Source organism: Zingiber officinale, chromosome 3A (genome assembly GCF_018446385.1).
Source record: "Zingiber officinale cultivar Zhangliang chromosome 3A, Zo_v1.1, whole genome shotgun sequence".
In the NCBI taxonomy this organism is placed as follows: domain Eukaryota; kingdom Viridiplantae; phylum Streptophyta; class Magnoliopsida; order Zingiberales; family Zingiberaceae; genus Zingiber; species Zingiber officinale.
In genome coordinates, this window is record NC_055990.1 from 103,643,158 (window position 1) to 103,652,195 (window position 9,038).

Below are 9,038 nucleotides of genomic sequence, written 5' to 3' on the forward strand. Positions count from 1 at the left end.
TATCACATTTCATGAGTTGCATGTATTTTTAGACTTAATTGTAAATTTTCTCATATTTGTGATATTTGATACTAATATTTAAATGTCATCTTTGTAGGTATCAAAGGATCAAGTATTTGAGTCAGAGCGAACCAAATTTGAGCTCAGATCTGGGTTTAAAAGAGGAGATCAAACTTTGGATAATTCGGACCATCCATTTAAGATTTGAGGAGACCTAAGCCATCCATCAAAGATTCGGTCCATTCAAACCAAGGGGAACTAGATAATCACCATAAACCAAGATATGAAGCTTTTGATCTAGAACTGAATTGATTTAACCATTGATCCAAATCCTAAGTAATATGAACCGTCCGTTCAGATCTGGGATGAAGATGGAGGATGGATTGGGAGTAGAAGGACCCCCTTGACCCTGTTCTGATGGTTGGTGGAGCTCCAATCCCCGCAATGACGCCAATTTTGATAAACCAAATTTTGTCATAAAATGGGTATCAAATAATAAAGTACCGAATTCTTCTAAACTAATGTAGCATAGAAATGACTCGGGTCATCTCTCACAAGTAATGTAACTGTAGGTTGATAATCCTAGGATCCATTTATTGCTTGAGGTTTTGCAGTTCAAATGGTGGTTGGATTTTGAGTGCTAACACTAATAAACAAAAAGTATTCTATTTTAATCTAAACTACTTGCAATCCAATTGAAATGTGTAACAAATGTCACTAACATGAAGGAAACTACACTAAGCATGAACCAATTTGAATTGAACGATAAGCAAACTATTCTAAACTAACCTACAAGCATTCAATGATTGAACAAAATGGAAATATAACAAGCAACTAAGAATTAACTGAGAATGCAGAATTTTGAGCATCTAAATTGCATAAACCAAATCAAGGAAATGAATGGGAAATTTCATCAAGCACTTAATAGGCATCGACCAAATCAAACGAAGTACATAGAATCCTAAACATGGAACTAGCATCAATTACAATCAATCAAACATGAAGAAAAGTTAAGCATTCAATTCTGAATCAAATATAAAACATGGGGAATTTAACCTATTGCAATTCATCCAAAACATAAAAATCAACACATAAGAAGAACTCAATAGTGTTATTCGGCTGAAGAAGATGATGGTTAGATGTTTCGGTTCAGATCTGAGATGGCATTGTGAGGATGATCCGTGAGATGGAAATGAAGGAATTAGGTAGGGACCCCCTTGCCTAAGTGGAGAGATCACCGGAGGAGGTCGTCGATCTTAAAGGAAGAAATTGCGATCTCCTCCATCTTCATCTACAAGCCACAAGCTCCGGGTACCATCTTCACCGTCCAGACACACAACATCAGAGGAGATCACAGTTTCTTCCTTCAAGATTGTCGGCCTCCTCTAGCAATCCCTCCACTTAGGCAAGGGGGTCCTTTCCTAATTCCTTCATTTCCATCTCACAGATCATCCTCACAACACCATGTCAGATTTGAACCGAAACATCTGACCATCATCTTCTTCGTCCGGACAACACCATTGAGTTCTTCTTCTTATGTGTTGATTTTCATGTTTTGGATGAATTGTAATAGGTTAAATTCCCCATGTTTTATATTTTAATACTTAACTTTTCTTCATGTTTGATTGATTGTAATTGATGTTAGTTCCTTGTTTAGGATTCTATGTACTTTGTTTGATTTGGTTGATGCATATTAAGTGCTTGATGAAATTTCCCATTCATTTCCTTGATTTGATTTATGCAATTTAGATGCTCAAAATTTTGCATTGTTAGTTAATTCTTAGTTTCTTGCTATATTTCCATTTTGTCCAATCATTGAATGCTTGTAGGTTAGTTTAGAATAGTTTGCTTATCATTCATTTCAGATTATTTCATGCCTAGTGTAGTTTCCTTCATGTTAGTGATGTTTGTTACACATTTCAATTGGATTGCAAGTAGTTTAGATTAGAATAGAATACTTTTCATTTATTAGTGTTAGCACAGAAAATCTAACCCCCATTTGAACTGCAAAACCTCAAGCAATAAATGAATCCTAGGATTATCAATCTATAGTTACATTCCTTATGAGAGACGATCTGAGTCATCTCTATATTATATTAATTTAGAAGGATTCAGTACTTTATTATTTGATACACATTTCACGATAAAATTGGATTTATCACACCCTCTATAAAGGAGCATTCAACCTCTTCATTCAATATCAACTTCTACACGGGCTCCTACATGCCCAATTTGGCTTTCCGACTGCTTCAGCTTCCTGCTGCTGCCTTACTGAGACTTTACTATGCCCGACTACAGTCGAAAAGTCATCCAAACACCGAGTTAAAGTAGATCATCTATGAAAGTATATGGTAACATAATTTAATTTTTGTTCTTAATTTCCGTAAATGGAAAGTATAGTCTATTACACTTTTCTAATTCTTTTTATACTCAATCTCCTCTTCCAGTGGTTCTAGAAGAGGTTTTTAGTAAATTACCTATCGATAGGTCCACGGAACCTGAGTCTTAGAGTAGGAGTCTCCAAATGCTCCGAACTAAGTAAAATTGCTTGCATTCATGTCTTTTACTTACTTTTACTTTTCTATTTTTATTTGTATTTCTACTGTACACTTTGTTTTAAAAACTGAAAAGAACTAGTTTTTCAAAACCATGTAATTCGCCCCCCCCCCCCTCTCGCGTGCATCTCAATCCAACAGGTCATCCTTAGCTTCCTCGACAGTTAGTCTGACAGAGAGAGTCCTTGCTCTGATACCACTTGTTGGAAATCATGATCTGGCTAGAAGAGGGGTTGAATAGTTGACCACCCCAAATTGTTCACTTCTATAATGACACGCCAATTTATATGGTTCGAAGATAAAGTTCCTACTCTATGACTGTTTATAAGATAGACGATTTTTATCCGTCGATGGATTAGTCCCTGGAAACTTTGGCTAGCATAATTCTTCTTGTTAGTGGAGAAACTTCACCACAACTCAATTAAGACCTTGGATTGCACTAAGAACTTGGAGACTCTAATTAAGGGTTAGCCACCTCTAATTTCATCACCAAGGTCAGCTACTGCAAGCTCTATTATATAGAGCTAGGGGAAATCAACAAGCTAATGTTCGTTACCAATCAACTGGTTCTTGCACTAGTCAACTGGTGCTGGCTAACTACACTCCATAGAATCTATAATTTTGCCAATGGTTCTTTACTAGTCGACTATAACATCAACAATCGACTGGTGTCTCAGTCATTGAGCACAGAAACATTCTATGCCCTGCCATAGTCGACTGGTAAAATCCCAAACCTAGGATTTTCCTTCCTGAGTACATTTCTCTCACACTTGGACCCTTACGACTCACTTGACTCTTCCTCTCGGCCTTAACCTCTTACCTTCGAGCCTCCTTCTTTTGGCTCTCGTCCCTCAGATGCATTGAAGCTCGCGCTTATCTTAATGACATCCTTCGCATATGCCTCGAAATGCGCATCTCTTGGCTTATCCTTACTGTCTTGTCCATGGTCCTTCGGATCCTTCATCCTTCACTGGATCTAAAGCCATCAAGTTATGTCATATGTATATCCTGCAAACCTGCATAACTCAAATACACATATCAAATATAAGGGTAAACCTAACTTAAACCTTTTGCCCAAACATCAAAACTCATGGTTACACCAGCCTCAAGATTGCTTCCAATAGAGCTGTCAGATGGGGCAATTTGTGGTGGGGTGAGTTGGCCCATGTCGGGCTAGCCATTTGGCAGGGTGGGGCCGATTGGGCCATCATCTTGGTGAGTTGGGATATCTCCAACTCAACCCAATCCAAGGCGAGTTGCGGGTTAGGTGGACCAACTCACAAACCCATAAAAATTTAAAAAAAAATATATCTTTAATGTTTTACTTTGGAAAGATTTCATCAATCAAATATATCCAAAAATAGATATTTTAAATATAAATAGATACAAATGAGTACATATATTTGATAAAAAGTACTATTTTTATTTTAAAATTATAACAAAGAAAGATAATAAATTAACATAAAACTTAGCCTACATATATTTTTCAATCCATGAGTCAACTCAAGCCCATCGCGGGCCGACCCGCGTGGGTCATAGGCCTAGGCGAGTCTGCCCACAGCGAACTTGGGTTGATAAAATTCCAACCTAACATATTTAAATTGTTTGGTGGGGTGGGCCAACCGAACGGACCCAACCTAAATTGATGGCTCTACTGTCTACCCACAGGTTATCTATGGTAGAGTGATCTCATGCAAATAGGGACCTTGACATTTTGGACTACTTACAGTTATCTGTAGTAGAGTGATCTCTCGCAGCCCCTAGCTAGATAGCTTGATGTCTTCGTCATTTTTATTACTTGTGGGAGAGTGTTGCTCCCACATATGATGGTTTGTTTGTGGTAGAGCGTTGCTCCCCACATATGATGATATTTTATAGGATCAGTGCGTTGAAAGGGGGATGAATCTTGACTTGTCACTTTCTTTTCTATTTTATTCGTTCTTTCTATCAAAGTCGTTAGTAGTAGCGGAATATAAAATAAAGTACGAGAAAAATAATACTCATGGGATTTACTTCGTTCTCAACCCCCCAGGGTCAGTAAGTCCAAGGCCTGCGCACTCAAGCACGAGTCCACTAGTGGTCTCCTTTCCAGAAACTTTCCAGAGGCAGAGAAACTCGTCTTACAGTTTATGATACAAGCACAAATAATAAAAAATTAAGTACAACTTGTAATAAACAACTAAACAAAAGATGACAGTCGATCTAGAAGCCCTAAGTGATGCGCACCCTCTTGGAGCTTCCCCGGTCACAGAGCTTCGCATCGTAAATTTCTGAGCGTAGAGATGAAGAGTAGGATAAAGAATCGGTGTTTTGAATATAGAGCTTTCGTCTCCTTTTATAGAGTTAGATCAAATCCTTATTTGGATTAACTCTTATCTAGATGAAGTTATATCTTGATGAAGCTTTATTTCTATCTACATCATCTGGTTTATCCTCATCCTAATCCAAATCATAAAGATGATCTTTTGCCATATCATCTTCCATGTCAACATTATTTCTGACAACTCAGCAATCTAGTCCGAATCTAGTCGATCTACCGAACCTCTTATTCGGTTTCCTAAACCAGTTTGGATCCAATTTGACCCGAGTCTAGTCCAATTCACCATTTTGTATTTGTATACTCTCTATTTTGCTTCCAGCTCTAGGTTCCTGCAAAACAACCATACAAACACAAACAAGAAACCTAGCCTATATCTAAAAGTCTACTTGACCTACTAGGCTTACCTTTTGCTTGGAGGTCCCTCCTCCAAGTCCACCACCTAAGGGTCAATCCTTTAAGATCAAGCCACACTCCTATAAGTCTACCTGACTTACAAGGCTTCATGCTTAGATAGTATCCAAGACTTTACCATTACCTAGGGTTACCTCCCCCTCGGATTTCCACTGCCTAGCTTCACTCACCAGGACTTCCACCACCTAAGATTACCTCTCCCTAGGATTTTCACCACCTAGATTCACTCACTAGGGCCTAGCTTCACTTATTAGGACTTCCATCACCTAAGGTTAACTTTCCTTAGGATTTTCACCACCTAGCTTCTCTCACTAGGACTTCCACCACCTAAGGTTACCTCTCCTTAGGATTTTCACTGTCTAACTTCACTCACTAGGACTTACCCTTGCCTAACTAAGTCAGGACTTTTGCTAGTCATCTAATCATGACTAGACTTCTCTCTTCCAAATATTAAGTTCTGTTTGGATAAACCCTTGGTCAAACTGACTAGACTTAGGTATATTGTCAAACATCAAAACTTGAGGTTGATTGTACCAATAATTTTTAGTGGTGGAGCTTTGATCCCACGCATGATGATCTATTACTATATATGTATTGGCACAGGCTTAGGCTTTGCGATGCCCATGTTGATCATTATCTAGCTCTGCTCATCATTGTATTATTTATAGTTGAGTAGGTTGATTATGTTGTAGAAACATGTTACATATGTTTGAGATCTTACCATGATTCATAAAAGTTCATTTATCATACATGTATATGTCATCATATATATTACCTAGTGTTTCGAGCAGATCTGTTATTGATCCCTAGTGATTTACTAATCATTATACCGTGTGTGTTAAACTGGTACTGGTTTGTGCATTTATTATGTCATATATAATCATGTTCTTATTTCTCTACTAAGATTATATACTTTGATCTCCTTACACATTTGAGTACTATTTGTTTATTACCTACTAAGTCACCCGAACTCACCACCCTTATGTATGTTTTACTTTCCTTAGGTGATGGGTAGATGTTTGAGGAGTTGTTTGGAGGATTCTGGCTGCTAGTCCCATGTCACATCTAGGAGCGATTTGCTCTGCTATTTTGCTCTATGCTATTTGTTATTTGTATTCAGACTCAATAATATAATAAGTTATCTTGTTTATGATTTTGAGCCTAGTGACCACTTTTATTTATTTTTAGATTTTATTATGCAGTCTGTTGGTTTTTAGTTTTGTGTGGTATGTGTTGTATTCTTCCGTTGTTTTGATTCCAGTCATTTGAACTGTAGCTTATTATGTTGTTTTGATTCCAGCCATGTGGGTTGTAGTTTATGTTGGGTTGCAAGGTTACAAATAAAGTTCTATATTGAAAATACATAGGAAATATCATGAGTTTATAAGGGAAAGATATCTCCATTGGTATGAGACCTTTTGGGTAAAGCCCAAGAGCAAAACCTTGAGGGCTTAGGTCCAAAGTGGATAATATCATACCATTGTGGAGATATTTGAATTCCTTTTAATCTTAATAATTGGTATCAAAGTGAGGTTGCTCTTCACGGGACTAACCGCCAAAAGAAGCACGAGCCAGAGCCATGATCCAAAAGCAAAACTATAAGGGCTTAGGCCCAAAGTAGATAATATCATACCATTATAGAGATATCTAAATTCTTTTAGTCCTAATAATTGGTATTAGAGCTTGGACTGTTAGAAGATCTAACTATCGACTATGCATCAAAGTTATAGTCTAATTGAACCATGTGAGTAGAATATTGACTTTGAACAAAGAAAGTGAGAGCTCCCTTATTCGGATCAAGAAGATCAGACACTAAGCAGAAAGTCCACAGCTAGGCAAGGAAGTTCTAGTAAGCCGGGTGGATAGACGGGCAAAAAGACCTGGTGGGTCGAGAATCGAACGTGGAAAGCCTGTGGTCCTTCATTTGAGGGAGGGATTGTTGGGTTGCAAGGTTGGAAAAAAAAGTCCCACAATAAAAATACATGGGAAAGGTTATGGGCTTATAAGGAAAAGATATCTCCATTAGTATGAGACATTTTGGATAGAGCCCAAGAGAAAATCTATGAGAGTTTAGGTCCAAAGTGGATAATATCATATTATTATAGAGATATCTGAAATCTCTAAATCCCTTTTTGATCCTACAGCTTATTGTGTTACTTCCAATAGTGTGGCTTATAGATACAAGTTATGACCATTTTAAGTTCAAGGGATCATATATGATCCTACAAAACAAAGTTGGATAATAATATAGAGAGATGCATGAATAAAACAGTTAGTGTTACATCTTGGAAGAGTCCTTGCCTAATAAATGGATAACATCTCTCCCCTTATGACAACATATGAAATCTGGATACATTGCCACATGGATCCACTTATTATGCTTGTACATCCATGTGGCAATGTATCCAGATTTCATATGTTGTCATAAGGGGAGAGATGTTATTCATTTGTCAGGCAGGGACTCTTCCAGGATGTAACACTAACTGTTTTATTCATGCATCTCTCTATATTATTATCCAACTTTGTTTTGTAGGATCATATGATCCCTTGAACTTAAAATGGTCATAACTTTTTACTCAAAACTCGGAATTAGGCTCTATCAACAGCCACGCGTGCAAAACTCATAGATCTATATTTTATTAGTCAACTAAACCAGATGATCAGTTGATGGATTCTATCAATTGACTAATCAAGTGGATCAATCGATGAGTAAAAATTGGAAAGTGCAAAATGATCAGATAGAAGCACAGGAAAGGAAATCCAAAGATTCTGTCGATGGATAAATGGGATCAATCGATAGAACAACATAATTTCTGAGAACATATAGATAAGATTAGAGTAAACAAGGAAAGACATAGGGTTTAGTCAACAGATAGGATGATCAATCGACAGATAGGATCAGTCGGTGGAACGGTTTATCCATCGATTATGTTGCCTATAAAAGATGCCATTGAGGTCCAAGCCAAATAAACTCACTCATTGCTTCATTCATTACCATTGCTTCAGATCGTCCAAGTTTTGCTAATTCTACGCTAAAGTCTACTATGACAAGAAAGCTCTAATTTCAAATCCTTTGACTTGCGGTAAAGTTTATTATTGTATTTATTTTATTAAGGAGAGGTGTAAAGGTTGTTACACCCTCCTTCATTTGTATTCAATTTCTCCTTGCGAAGTTTCAAAGGAGATCTTTAGTGAATTGCCCAATGAATAGGGTTCAAGGAATCATGGATCTTGGAATAGGAGTTGGCTGGACTCCAAAGCAAGTAAAAAAGGGATTTATCTTTTGTCTTTATTTCTTTATTTTATTTTGTTGCATACTAGAGTTTTTCAAAAAGTTTTGTTAAAGAAAAGAAAAGTTTTTAAGCGACAAGATTCACCTCCCCCCTCTCTTGTTCTCAACGGTCCTACATCGTTTACACCTATTCCTGAGGTTTGGGTGATAAGTGTTACTACATTTTCCAAGCATCAAGAGGTTAATCAAAGCAGGAAAAGAGCAAGCAATGTAAGGTTCATTATTGTAAAGTTATTTTTGATTTATTGTATAATCTTGTTTGCGTTTCTTATTTGTATTCTTAGATTTATGCTTGTATGAGACTTCTTTGTCTGTGAGAAGGAGATTTTCATAGTAGAGTTGTAAATGAGGAATAGATGATAACTAGTATTTTGATATAATATTTTAGCTCTCATACTTAGTATTTTTTATCCTCTCATATACTTAAATCTTACTTAATATCATGATTTAAGAGTTAGGA